At 52.2% G+C, this 12874-nt stretch overlaps 1 pseudogene; it reads right to left on the bottom strand.

The window, feature by feature from the left end:
• Positions 1–6518: 6518 nt before the first annotated feature.
• LOC142869770 (uncharacterized) lies at positions 6519–6637 on the bottom strand (annotated as a pseudogene).
• Positions 6638–12874: the final 6237 nt, after the last annotated feature.

The following is a 12874-nucleotide window of genomic DNA, read 5'->3' on the forward strand; positions in this document are numbered from 1 at the left end:
AGGTGTTTTCCATGGGAGCATCCTGGGGCTTTCCTGCGCTGGCCCTGGACGAGGGTCTGGCTGCCCTCAGAGACGTCTCTCTCGGGGAGCATGTGACCAGGGGTGGGAGAGGGAGGCGGTGGGGAGGTTTTCAGTGTTGGTTGGAGCGACCACTAAGGCTGGTCCTTCACCCCAAGCTCCACCTTGCTATGGGGTGGAGAGCAGACCAGGCAGTTGGGGTTCCGAGTCCCCACCTTACAGCCAAAACAATCCATTTCTGTTTCATGCAATGGGATTCTCCATATAGTTTATTTTAGAAGAGAAAAAAAAAAACAAACCCAAAAGCATTCCACTGCTGCTCAAAATTTTTTTAAATCCTTAAACTAGGAGCTCATTACATCCCTGTGAGTCTCAGAAGCAATCATTTCCAGGATTCTGGGACTCATTTTTTTTCCTATAAAAACAAGTGCATTACAGTGACTGCATAAGCCTTTGTTTTGCACTTTCAAATCCAGATATAATTGAGAACAAGAGTCAAAGAATTACACGTGTGGCCAGAAAGTGTTTGAGATGTTATTTAGTGTTGGTGGTTTTTGTCCTCCATTCCAAACCCAGAGCAGCACCTTTGTGCTCCCTCCTCTCTGCCTCCGGGGGATTGCTGAAGCCAGCTGAAAAAGGAAGGCCCCTATAGACAACTGGTCTTTCAGGCTTTTGATGATTGAAAACCTGAGTTTATTGAGGGGATTGTGCTGGGACAAAGGAAAGGAGCAATGAGTGGGGGGCTGGGTCCTAGAAAGGATCCCAGAGGTAATGGCTGAGTGCTTTCCCCTTGAGGGGGGCCAGGCCCCAGGCACCCAGGTGCATTTGATCAGCCCAAGCCACAGCTGTCAGCCTCCTGGTGCATTTGGGCTTTAGAGAGGGCCATTCTGGATTGACGTCTACAGTGTTTCTCAAACATTAATGTGCACGTGAGTCACCTGGGAATCTTGATAAAATACTGAGTCTGATTCAACAGGCCTGGGGTTGGGTCCTGAGATTCTGCATTTCTAACAAGTTCCCAGGGACTCTGATATTTCTGGTCCTTAGACCCCACTCTGAGTAGCAAGGAGCTAAAAGGGGTGGTTCCACATTTTTGGGGCACAACACTAAACCTTCCAGACTCTTGAATTCATGGGGGGGGCCCTTCCAATAATAACAGAACTGGAATTTCCCATCCGCACAGCATAAAGGAACGCACCATCAGTTTTAATTTTATTTGAAAGAACGTGCACACTTGAGTTTGTGATTATTAGCACATAGCTACTGCCCAGGTTAAGTGGCATCTTTATGGGAATTCGAGGGTTATTAACCCCTTCTTGCTCCAGGGCTGGATTTACTAAGTGGAATCCACTTGCTCTCCCGCCCAGGGTGAGAAATACTCTGGGCTTTGTGTCCATTGTTTGGGATTTTCTGAGAAGCAAAGCAGGAGGGGTGGGGAGCCCTGGGGGAGTTAGAGGCCCCATCTCCAGCCCCGGCTTCCCACCCCCGGTGGGGAGGAGGGGCAGTGGCTTAAATCCCCTGACTGGCTGCTTATCTCCATTTCTTTGCCAGGATTTTTATCTGTTCCTTATCTTATCTTTGCCTGGGTACACAAAATCCACCTTTCTGTACCCCCCATCTGGACCCCGACCCCAGCCTTGGATAAGAGATAAATCAAGGAGTTATGAGAACACAGGGAGCTCACCTCTCTGATGGTCTTTCTCTTTTGCTGAGTGGCATAAAGTCAGCCCTGCCTGTTTACCTTTTCGCCTCTTCTGCAAGAATACAGGAAAGGTAACCATTCCCGGGCTAGCCCTCCTGGTAGATACAGCCAACCTCAGAAAACCATTCTTAAAACAGGCTTCAGCTTCCTCCCCAGAATACCTAAAAGCACATTTGTAAATGGAACAATCTGTAAATCCTCCTTGCTTAGAAAGTAACAGTATCTTATATTTGCAAAACACTTTACACTTTTCAAAGGTATCTAGCATTAATTAAGCATCTATTATGCCAGGGGCAGCATCTCATTCAATCCTCCCAAGGCCCCCTAGGAGGAAGCACAACTACCCTTTCTCTATTCATCTACAAATATATAAGCAAATAAGCCTTCCTGAGCTAAGCAAAAACTACAGAAACAAACGAAAGTGGGCATGTTGATTGCAAGGAAGAAAGAGTGAAGTTTAAACGGTTAGAGAGGTGAAACTCTGGCTTCCTGGGCCCCCTTGGATGCCCCGGGCTGTGTGGGGAGCTGGGGTGGTGGAGAGACAGCTCCTGACTTCTCAGCTGGGTGGAGCCACAGGAGGAATTTCTTTCCTTGGGTCTTCAGTGAATCAGTTCCCTGCGACGTGGGTACAATGGGTTGGGTGAGTTCCGGGATTTCGTCAGTGGCAGGAGGCTGAATGTGCCAGGTCTTGTATGTGAACAGGTGAGAGATTTAGAGGAGGCTGTGCCTAGGCCTGGAGACCAGGTGAGAAGTCTTGTGCAGTAACACTGGCATCAGGAATCCAGGAGCCTGGCTCCGCTCTCCCAACTATGGGCTTCTGACCAGAACCTTCCAGGCGCTAGGCCTCCGTTTCCCCATCAGGAAAATGGTGCGGTTGGACAAAGTGCTCGCAAAGCTTGAGACTGCTCTGACCTTCTGAGTTTGAGGAGGGAAATGGCTTCCTTGCCTTAGAGGCTGTGACCTGTTTTCTTTATGGGGTGTAGAGTGGGGATGACTCGTGTACAAGCACATGCATTAGGGGCCATCCTGTGCTGGGTGCGGGAGATACAGCCGTGAGCGGCACAGACACAGGTCTTCGTCCTTGCTCTCCTGGAGCTGACGCAATGTCAGGAAGGGCAGACACCCAACAAGCGATTGAACAGTTAATTCTTCACCAAGGTTAGAACAGAGCAAGATGATGAGAAGGAGCCCGCATGGGAAGGGCAGAAGAGAGTTCCAGACAGAGGGAACAGCACGTGCAAAGGCCATTGGTAGGAGCAAGACTGCTGTGTTTGAAGGACAGAGGAAGCCTGTGTGGCCCAGCAGGGGAGGAGATGGATGAGCAGTGGCACCTGGTTCACAGTCTGGCTCAGGCACAGAGTCCTATTTGGAGGCAAGAGACCAGAGTAGGTGACCCTCTGTTTCTTCCTCCTTGTGTAGAGAAGACACACACATGCATACACACACACACACACACACACACACACACACACGCGCGCGCGCGCGCGGGCACACACACTCACACACACACTCGCATTGGGAGCCTTGGATATAGCCAGGTAGGGGCTGCTGTTCTTCAGCTCAAGCTTTGTGGCAGATCATCCAAGTCAGGAAAAACTCTGTTCTTCTCCCCCCACTCCCACCGGTGGGGGGACCCTGGGGTCTCGCCCAAAGAAAGGAAGCCCTGCTTCCTGGTTTATGTTGAGATGGGAAAGACTTGCCCAAGAACAATGGCGTTTTCGCAAAACACCACTTTGTTCTGGTGAGACCAGGAGGGGGTTTCCTTCGGGACCTAGCCTGGTCCCACTGCCCCAGACCTGCCAACCACAACAGCCACATGGCGTTCTCTCTTGGGCCAACCTTTCATCTGAGATACTTGCTCACGCACAGCCCTGACTGGCTTAACCCTTTGGACCCCACCCTGCCCAAGCAGAAGTGGAGCATGAAGATTTCCCTGGAGACCCCAGGACATGCTGGCCAGAGGAGTCAATGCTGATGGGAAGGGGGAACCAATCAGACCTGACGTTCTCTATTTTTCCATTCAAAAGGACCTTCTGGAAAAAAGGGTCCAGATGTAGCCTGGGAGTGTCTCAGTTCAAAAAATCTGTAATGCACCAGAGTCAGAAGGTCAGACTTTTCTGGGTGGGAAAATTAAGGTGGAGAAAGAAAAAGTGAGCTTCTCAAGGCCACACATAGAGTGGAGCTGTGGCCAGGATTCAAGGCTCTGACTCCCAGCTTTGTAGATGTAAACCCCTTACAATGAAGCCACAAACACAATGGTAAGAAACATCCCTCAAAAGCATGTTTTAAGCGTGTGCTTGCAGAGTTCTCTGTTTGGAAACAGTTCAGTTCACTGTAATAAAGCAACGCAGAGCGCATCTCTGAAGAAGCGTGTGTTTTTTCCACATACCCTTCTGCTCTAGAGGAGGTTAAGGTTTGGGGAGCGACGGGAAGAAAGTTGGAGAGGCGGACAGACCTGCAGGGGCCCACGGTGTCTGGAGGCCAGTGGGAAGGAGAAGGGGATATAGCGTTGGGAGCTGGGCTCATTGGTGTCACAGGCAGCCAGGGGTGACCCCCGTAACCACTCCCGTGTTCTTCAGGCATGTGTGGCTCTTCCCCTGTGAATCCATAAATGGACCAATATGGTGAAACAGTTGTGTCTGTTCAAAAGGGGCCTTAATAGAATGTGAGTGGGCGTACCATCATATCGTCAGAACGATTAGTTACACGTGTTGTTTTCGCATTCTGCCTGGCACAGGTAAGCAAGCAGTAGAAGGGCCCTCACTGTAATGAAGAGGTGTGGTGGTGGGGACAGTGTTGAGGTGCTGGAGGTGTTGGTAGCAGCTCCGTGGTGGTTATAGTGATGGTGGTGTTGCTTGTAGTTATGGTGATGTTGGTCTTGGTTGCAGCTATGGTGGTAGTGACGCAGACAGCGATGGTTAGTGTGTTGGCTGTAGCCATGGTAAGGACGGAAGCCATGCTGGTGGTGGTGGAGAGTGACAATGATGGTAGTATATTGACAATGGTAGTGGACATGGTGGTAGTGATGGTGGGGGCATGATGACATTGACAGGAGTGATAGTGGTAAGGTGATGGTGGTGCAAACAATGGTTATAGTTTTGGTGGTAAAATGACAGTTGTTTCTGGAGATGGTGACAGTGACAGTGGGGTTGGTATAAGCATGGTGTAGGTGTTTTTGGTTAAAATGATCTTAATGATGCTTTGTCTTGGCAGTGACGATGGTGGTATTGATGCCAGTGCTAGTGACAGTAATGTTTTTCATGGTATTGGTGACACCTGCCTGTCTTAGTTGGTGGCATTGATGGAAGCTGTCTTGCTATCGTGGCTGATGGCGGTGGCACCAGTGGTGGTGGTTACCGATAATGCCAGTAACAGGAGGGTGGGAAGTCGATGGTGGTGGCAGTGGTGGGGACAGAGGTGATGACCAGGATGGCGGGGTGACACTGAGGGTGGGACCGGTTCCGGCAGTGATCCCTAGATCACATGAGCTGAGCACAGACTCTCCTCTCGAGCTGACAGTGTGCTGGACGTGGGAAAACGGCTCACCACGTTCCCCAAAGCCCGCCTTCCCACTTGTTGCATTCCTGGCGAGGGTCAGCTCTCTGGCAGGAGGAGATGGCTGTTATCTGGGGGCCAGTGGGGATGGTGCTGAGAAACAGGTCTGTTGCTGGGAGAGTGGACAGAGGGAGGCTCTGGACTGCTGAGCTGGAGGGTGCTCAGGGGGCAGGTCAGCGGGGGAATGAGGCACGCAAGGGCACGCCCATTGGGGGGGCACTCCGGGCTGGGCTGGCAGGGAGGCAGTGGTGGCCGCGTGCAGGGGCTCACGTAGCTGGCAGAGGGAGGGCTGTACTTCCTGCTGACTCAGCAGAGCAGGCGGGAACTGATTCTCTTGTACTCGTGTGTCTTCTCCCCGGGATTAGCTCACACAGCTCTGGCTGGGAAAGGGGGAGGGAGGCGGCCGCTCCCACCTCCCCAGGCTTAGGGGCCCATGGTGGAGGGGGATCAGCAGACCATGGAGCCCCAGCAGGGCCAGTGGCTGACCCCACATATCCTCGATCTCATCCGCAGTGGGCCCCCATTTGACTGGCAGGCAGCCAGGCTCCCCAAGTATCAGGGGATCCAGCTGCCCTACCCCCACCGAGCCGAGCCGTTCCACATGGCTGGTTTACCCTGCCCAGCTCTGCTTCACTGAAGGCAGCACCGCCCGGGGGAGAAGGGAGTAAACCGAGTCAGACTGTCTAACTTCAGTTTCCAGGTCTCCCACAGTGAGCTGTGGGGATCTGCATCTTGGTCCATCATTTGTGAGATGGGGACAGTGATTGTGCTGCTCGCAGGCTGTTGTGAAAGTAGACGAGATAAGGCACACCAAGTGCTTTAAGAGGCCTGGCATTCACAAGTGTTTGCTATCATCGTTACTATGGAGTATTTTTTTTTTTTTTTTTTTTTGAGACAGAGTCTCACTCTGTTGCCCAAACTAGAGTGCCGTGGTGTCAGCCTAGCTCACAGCAACCTCAAACTCCTGGGTCAAGCAATCCCATTGCTTCAACCTCCTGAGTAGCTGGGACTACAGGCATGTGCCACCATGTCCGGCTAATTTTTTCTTATATATTTTTAGTTGGCCAGTTAATTTCTTTCTATTTTTAGTGGAGACAGGGTCTCGCTCTTGCTCAGGCTGGTTTTGAACTCCTGACCTTGAGTGATTGCCAGCCTCAGTCTCCCAGAATGCTGGGATTACAGGCATGAGCCATCATGCCCAGCCTCCCTTTCCTTTTTATTTTATTTTTTTCTTTTAAGAAAAACCCTATAGCATCCAGTATTCCCAGGTGGTCTCCCATCCAAATACTAACCAGGCCTGACCCTACTTAGCTTCCAAGATCAGATGAGATCAGGTGTGTTCAGGGTGGTATGGCTACAGACTTTCCCTTTCCTGTTTTCTCATTCATTCATTCATCTACAGGACACAGAAGTCGTGGGGTCTGCCCTGGAGAAGCTCCAGAATAGGGTCCAGCCCCCAATCGGGGTTTCACGGAGACATTCTGTGCGTGCATGCGACAGGTGGGGACAGTGGCACACCAAATGAAAATTCTGCTTTGCTTTAAGGAAAACTATCAACAATGATGCTGTTTCACACCATAAAATCAACACTGAAGTGAAAGAATGACTGTATAACTAGTTGATCCCCTCAACTGTAAAAGAGATCAAAACGGTACCCTTTCCCAGGTTTGATAGTTTTGTTTCTGTTTGGACTCGAGGCGCAGAGTTGAGTTACTCACACGCCCCTTTGCTAGTGTAACTTTTCACCTTCTTCCCAGATTCTCATTCCCATTCCTTAGTCCTTTGCTCACTCTAGGAATCCACTCCAACAACATTTTTAAAGTATGTCCATAAAATGTGTTTGTCTTTATAAAATATGCATTTGGAGGGGTTTAATTTCCAAAAATGGCATTGTGCTGTAAATTCTTCTTGTCCCTCTTTTTTTGCTCATGATTTTCAGGCCCATCCGTGTGACTATAAGTGGACTGAGCTGTTCTATTGCTGCTGTGTAGTCTCGGTCGTGAGCATCCAGTGTGCGCACCCCCTTCCCCAGGTGATAGGCCCGTCCCCACCACAGCCCTCCGCTCTGAGCCGGCCCAAAGTCCCAACTCAGTAAAGTCAGCTATGGTGACCAGCTCGTTAGTATTGTACATATTAGTGCTTTAAGCTACGTTGTTTCTGGAACAGTCAGTAAGCGGTTGCACACGTGCTTCTTGTTTGTTTATAGCTCCATATGACGTAGCACAATTTCCTCCCACACGCACCACCAATGTTCACTGTGACCCATGTCTAATGTTGGGTACAGGATCCAGGATGGATTTTACAAGGCCCCATGTCCTGGAGGAACTCGCAGTCTCAGGAACTACTTCAGGATAGGGTTGGGTCACAAAGGAGTCAGTGACCCAACTGACTCCTCCTGGCGGGGGGCAGGACGGGCTTTCTGCGGGCAGAGCCACCTGAGTGGGACTTTAAACGATGAACAGGAGCTCACCAGGTGGACGGCAGGGAGGAAGGAGTGGGGAGGAGACGTTCCAAACAGAGGGAGCACCATATGCGAAGCGTCACAAGCATATAGTGAGCGGGGCACAGTGGCTTGCCCCTGTAATCCCAGCATTTCGGGAAGCTGAGGTGGGAGGATCCTTTGAGTCCAGGAGTTTCAGACCAGCCTGGGCAACACAGTGAGATCCCATCTATATTAAAAAAAAAGAGAAAAAGAGGAAAAAAAAAAAGGAGCATATAGCAGCTTAGCATGTTTAGGAAACTTAATGATTTTGTTATGGCTGAGGCAAAAGGCATGAAATCGAAGGGGCAAGAGACTACAGCCAACATTTGTTGAGTTCTTATCATGTGCCAGGCACTGTTCTAAGTGATTAAGTACTGAACCTCTTTTAAGCCACACGACAACCCTAGGAGGGCCCTGTCATCATTCCCATTCTGCAGGAAGGGAAACAGAGGCCCACCGAGGTTAGAAACTTGTTCACAGTCACACAGCGTAGAAATGAGGTGCCCAAGAACTGCGCCAGGCTGCCGGGGCTCCTCATCGTGATACCATGACCTCCGAAAGAGGAGGAAGGTAAGGAGGTTAGGGGTGAGATTGCAGAAGACCTTAAATGCCAGCTGAGTGCAGGCAAGAAAGCAACAGGAGGCCCCGAATAAGAGCCTGGGTGCCCCCGAGTGACAGAGTGTAAGACCACAAGCGTGCATGTGCGGCAAGTGTGGCGTGTGGGTGTGCGTGGGCGTGCTTGAGTGCGTGTGAGAGTGCACGGTGCACGTGTCTGTGTCACAGGGTAGGGCTCACGTGTCTTTGTGAGTCTGGGCGAGTGTGTGTATGAGAGAATCTTTGGCTGTGCACAGGCCCTGCCACCACGGGGTCCCAGGGAAGCTGTCAGAGTCCATCAGCCCGGCCTGGTGTGAGAGGCCTGGTCTTGGCCTCACAAGCTAGACGGGCACACATCAAAGGCAGCTGAGCCAGGACCAGTGGGGCAGAATAATTTAATGAGGCTCCAGAGGGAGGCTGCAGCTGGCCGGGGCAAGAAGTGTGCCCGTTCCTGCCCAGGGCAGCTCCCAGGCTCCCCAGCCAGCATCTGGGGCCTGCGTGTATGCTGGGGAGGGGGCAGGCTGTGTTGGGTGCCGAGCCACGGCTCCCTCCTGCTCCACGCAATGGGAGAATTGCATCTGGTCCTAGGGCTGTCACCCCTGCCCGGACACCAGGCTAGTCCCCAGGTGTCCCAGGGAACTTCAAGGGAACCAAGAGACCAAGCCAGGCACTTCCATCCCTAAAGCCATCCTGACATTTCCATGAGATGAGACAGACACAGACAATCATTCCTAGATCAACTAGTCCAACCCCTCGCCTTACAGAGGGGAAACTGAGACCCAGTGTGGAGCAGGGAATTCCCTAAGGTCACCCAGCGAAACTGAGGCTTAGAATCAAGAACTTCTGAGTCCAAGTGTGGAGATCTTTCCACGCCGTTACGCCAGGACCAACCCACATAGAAACTAGCAGGTTCCCAGGCTGTTGATTTGGTGGCTTCTGCCCCTATGACCTGGCCGCTCCCTTCCCCAGGTCCCCCAACACTGCAGAATGGAGGCTGCTCCCCTAGTGCCCGCGGCCAGAGGGGCTTTGTGAGGCCAGCCAGGGACAGGACGTCTCCTCATTCTCCCCCTAGACAGAGAGAGAGAGTGCGTGTGCCTCGTGTGGGGGCCCAGGTGAGAGAGAGAAATGTGGGGGGACTGATCTAGTCAGTGTTTCCAAGACATGGGAGAAAAAGGAGGATTTGGGGTCAGAGGTGGGAGAAGGGGGTGAAGCTGAGGTGTTGTGTGAGGATGGAGTGACAGGAAGTAGTTGTGAGGGGGCACAGCAAACGTTGTCCTTGTCCTCAGGGTCTTGAGCAACACACACATAGTCCTGCCACGTCCAACGACAGTGCGAACGCTTTCTCCTGGGAGGCTCCCACGACAAATGCCCATTTGTGGCAAGAAGCTTCCGTGCCCTTGGGCTCACCCACAGAGTCGGGTTCAAGCTCTGTAGCTCTACATGCCAGGCTCCCTCTGGAGGCCAGGGTCTAGGGTCTGGAGTCCAGAACCTGCGGTTGCAAATTCAGGGTCTACTGCTGAACACAGTCCACAATTCAGTGCTTTTTGGTCGCCACAGGAGTGGCAAATATTCTTGAACGTAAAAGCATTAGACAGAGCATGGACTCTTCTGTTAGACACAAGCCCCACCACTCCCTATTGCCTTCCACCCGCCCTTTTCTCTCATCTACATCACCTGCTGACACCTGAAAGCACTTGAATTTGGGACCCCTGAGCCTGAGCTCCTTGAGAGACTGGGCTCACGTATTTTACCGGCCACAGTCTAGCACATGGTAGGTGAGTGATACATGTTTGTTGAATGGCTGGCTCTAACTGGCCTCGTCTCCTGTGCCTTTAGCCTACCCTGCGCTTCCGTCCACACTTAAGTGTTCTCTGTTCCCTGAAACAATGTTCCCTCTGCCTGGAGGGGCTTCTTGGTGAACTCCTACGCACCACTCCACCCAGGACTCAGCTTAAGCAGCCCCACATCTGGTCCAACTTACTGCTCCCTGCCCAGTGCTCATCTGTTGGAAGACACTAACAGCTTTCACTGATCATGGACTAGGTTTTGAGATTAGTTTGCATTTGATACGTACATAGTATTTCGGTCACTGAGAAAGACTCAATTGACCCAGCTCAAGGTGTCATCCAGCTTGAGTTAGTGGATGCACTAACTTTGCTAAATCCCATTAGCAGCTCTGGGCGCTCTGACCCCAAATCTGGCACCTCGATCCTCATCTTCAGTGGGTGTAGGAAGAGGCCTCATGACTCAGGGTCTGGCCCACTGAGGGAGGAGAGTCCCTGATGGGTCTCCAGGCAGAAGACAAATATTAGGAACAAGCTGGGACCAGCCCTGCTGCCAGCCTGGCCCAGACGCCCTTGGCCCATGACTTGGCACTTTCCGGGGCTACCTGCTGGGCTTGGCCAAGGCGATGTGGGGCGAGTTGCCTGGGCCTGTGGGAAGCTGCTGGCAGAGCATGCTCCCCAGGGCTGCAGACAGCAATGCCAGGGTGCACCCACGCAATGCCACGCTGGTTCCAGGGCACCCCCTCTTAAAGGCTCAGTGTGTAGTTCCCCCCCAGGGTCCAGACTTAGCTGTGCAGGGTCCCCAGTTAGGGTCAACTTATCTCTCTGCACCAGGAGGGTGGGTACATAGGTGTGTTCTGTGCGTGTGTATGTGTGCGTGTGAGAGAGAGTAGCTATGTGAGCGTAAGGATTGTGTGTGAATGGGTGTACATGAATGTGCATGGTGCGTGTATGTGGTGCCCGCATCTGGGCCTGTGTGTGATGAGTGCATGTGTGCAGTGACGTGTGTGCAAGCACACAAACACAAGTGGGCGTGTGTGTGAAGGGAGGATGTCTGTGGGTGCAAGTGTATGTGTATGCTCGTGGGCTTGCATGTGAGAGTCTGTGGGTAAACTGTGTGGCATGTTCATGTGTATGCATATGACTCTATGTGGAAACAAAGGCGTGAATTCTAGTCTTGGTTTTGCCACTCCATAACTGTTGAAAATGTAAACAAATCCCTTCTCCTCCCTTTTTCTGTAAAATCGATTAGACAGGAAAGGGTGATCTCTTAAGTCCCTTTCTAGCTTTGATATTCAGTGACTGGCTTAGGGGTTGAGCACGAGTGTGGAAGCTGTGCACGCACCCGTGTGTGAGCAGCAGGGTGCTGCTGTGCAAAGGGCAGGGCTCTGCATTCCGATTTCATGCCTAGCAGCTCTGTGCTCTCAGATTAGCCTCTTCCCTCTCCTAGCCTCAGTTTCCTCCCCTGCCAGATGGAGCCAATGATTCCTATGAGACTGCTTTAAGGCCTAAGAAATATTGTTTGCAAGTGCCTATCCCAGAATCTGGCTCACTTCCCTTGCTGCGCGGGGTGTGTGCGTGCACGTGCCCACGTGTGCACATACATGGGCACTCATGTTTACTAGCCTGACTGGGCTGGTTGGTCTAGAGAACAGTATAACTACTCTGATAACTCCTGTCCTCTGGGGTTTCTGATTTCTGTCTGTGCTGGAGACACGGCCACCCAGGAGAGGTAGAATTGGGCAGACAGTTTCCCAGCTACCTGCCTGGACCCATGTGGTCTTGAAGACTCCCTGCTGCCCCAGACTGGTCACATGGGTGCAGTGGCCTGGAAAGGAGGATTGGAGTGGGCAGGAGACAGGCTTTCAAATCCGATTAGTGCCCACCCCGCCATCCGGGGTATTAGAGACTAAAGAGATTCTTCTTCTTAGAGGGTCAACTGTGAGCCTGGGATGGTGGCTGAGCCAAGCACGGGCCCCGTGCCCACCTAGGCTGGGGATTCAGAGTGGGAGCCAGGAGCAGACAGGGCCCCGACCTCAGACAGCGCCCAGTGGATGGGGAGAACCAGACAGGCTGGATCTGTGCTGCCTGTGGCCTCAGGGCAGGAATGGCTCAGACTCTGGCCCTGGACAAAGGGAGGGAGAAAGAAAGATTTTCTAGAAGGGGAGGGACTTGAGGGACTTGTAGAGCCTGGGGACAGAAAAGAGAGACAGGGCATTCTAGGTAGGAAGATCAGTGTGGGCAAATTGGAAAGGCTGAAACGAGTCACGTGCGTGCATGTGTGTGTTCTAGGGAGAGGGTGGTACGGGGGCCTTGGAAAATATCAAATCCAACTCTTGTGTTTTATTGGTGAGGAAACTGAGGCTAGAGAAGGGAAGGGATGTGTCTCCAATCAGAGCAAGGCCATGATTGATTCCCAGCTCAAGCCTAGGGTCTGTCTCCAATTCCTGGATCCTAGAGAGGGATGTCAAACTGAGCTGCCATGGTCACCCCCTTTGCTGTCCCCATAGGGGTCTTGGTGAGCCAGAGCAGGGGCTTAGCAGTGACGTCTGCCTGGGACAGGACACTCTGTCCCTGTCCAGGGGTCCCAAACAAACTTGGAATGGCTGCTCACGCCTGGACCTGACCCACCAGGGCAGGCCCCAAACCCAGACTCTGGACACCCAGAGAAGAACCCAACAGTGGACCGTATGTGCCACATGAGCTCCGACACCCAGACGAAAGAAAGTACCAACAACC

Source organism: Microcebus murinus, chromosome 2 (genome assembly GCF_040939455.1).
Source record: "Microcebus murinus isolate Inina chromosome 2, M.murinus_Inina_mat1.0, whole genome shotgun sequence".
NCBI lineage: Eukaryota > Metazoa > Chordata > Mammalia > Primates > Cheirogaleidae > Microcebus > Microcebus murinus.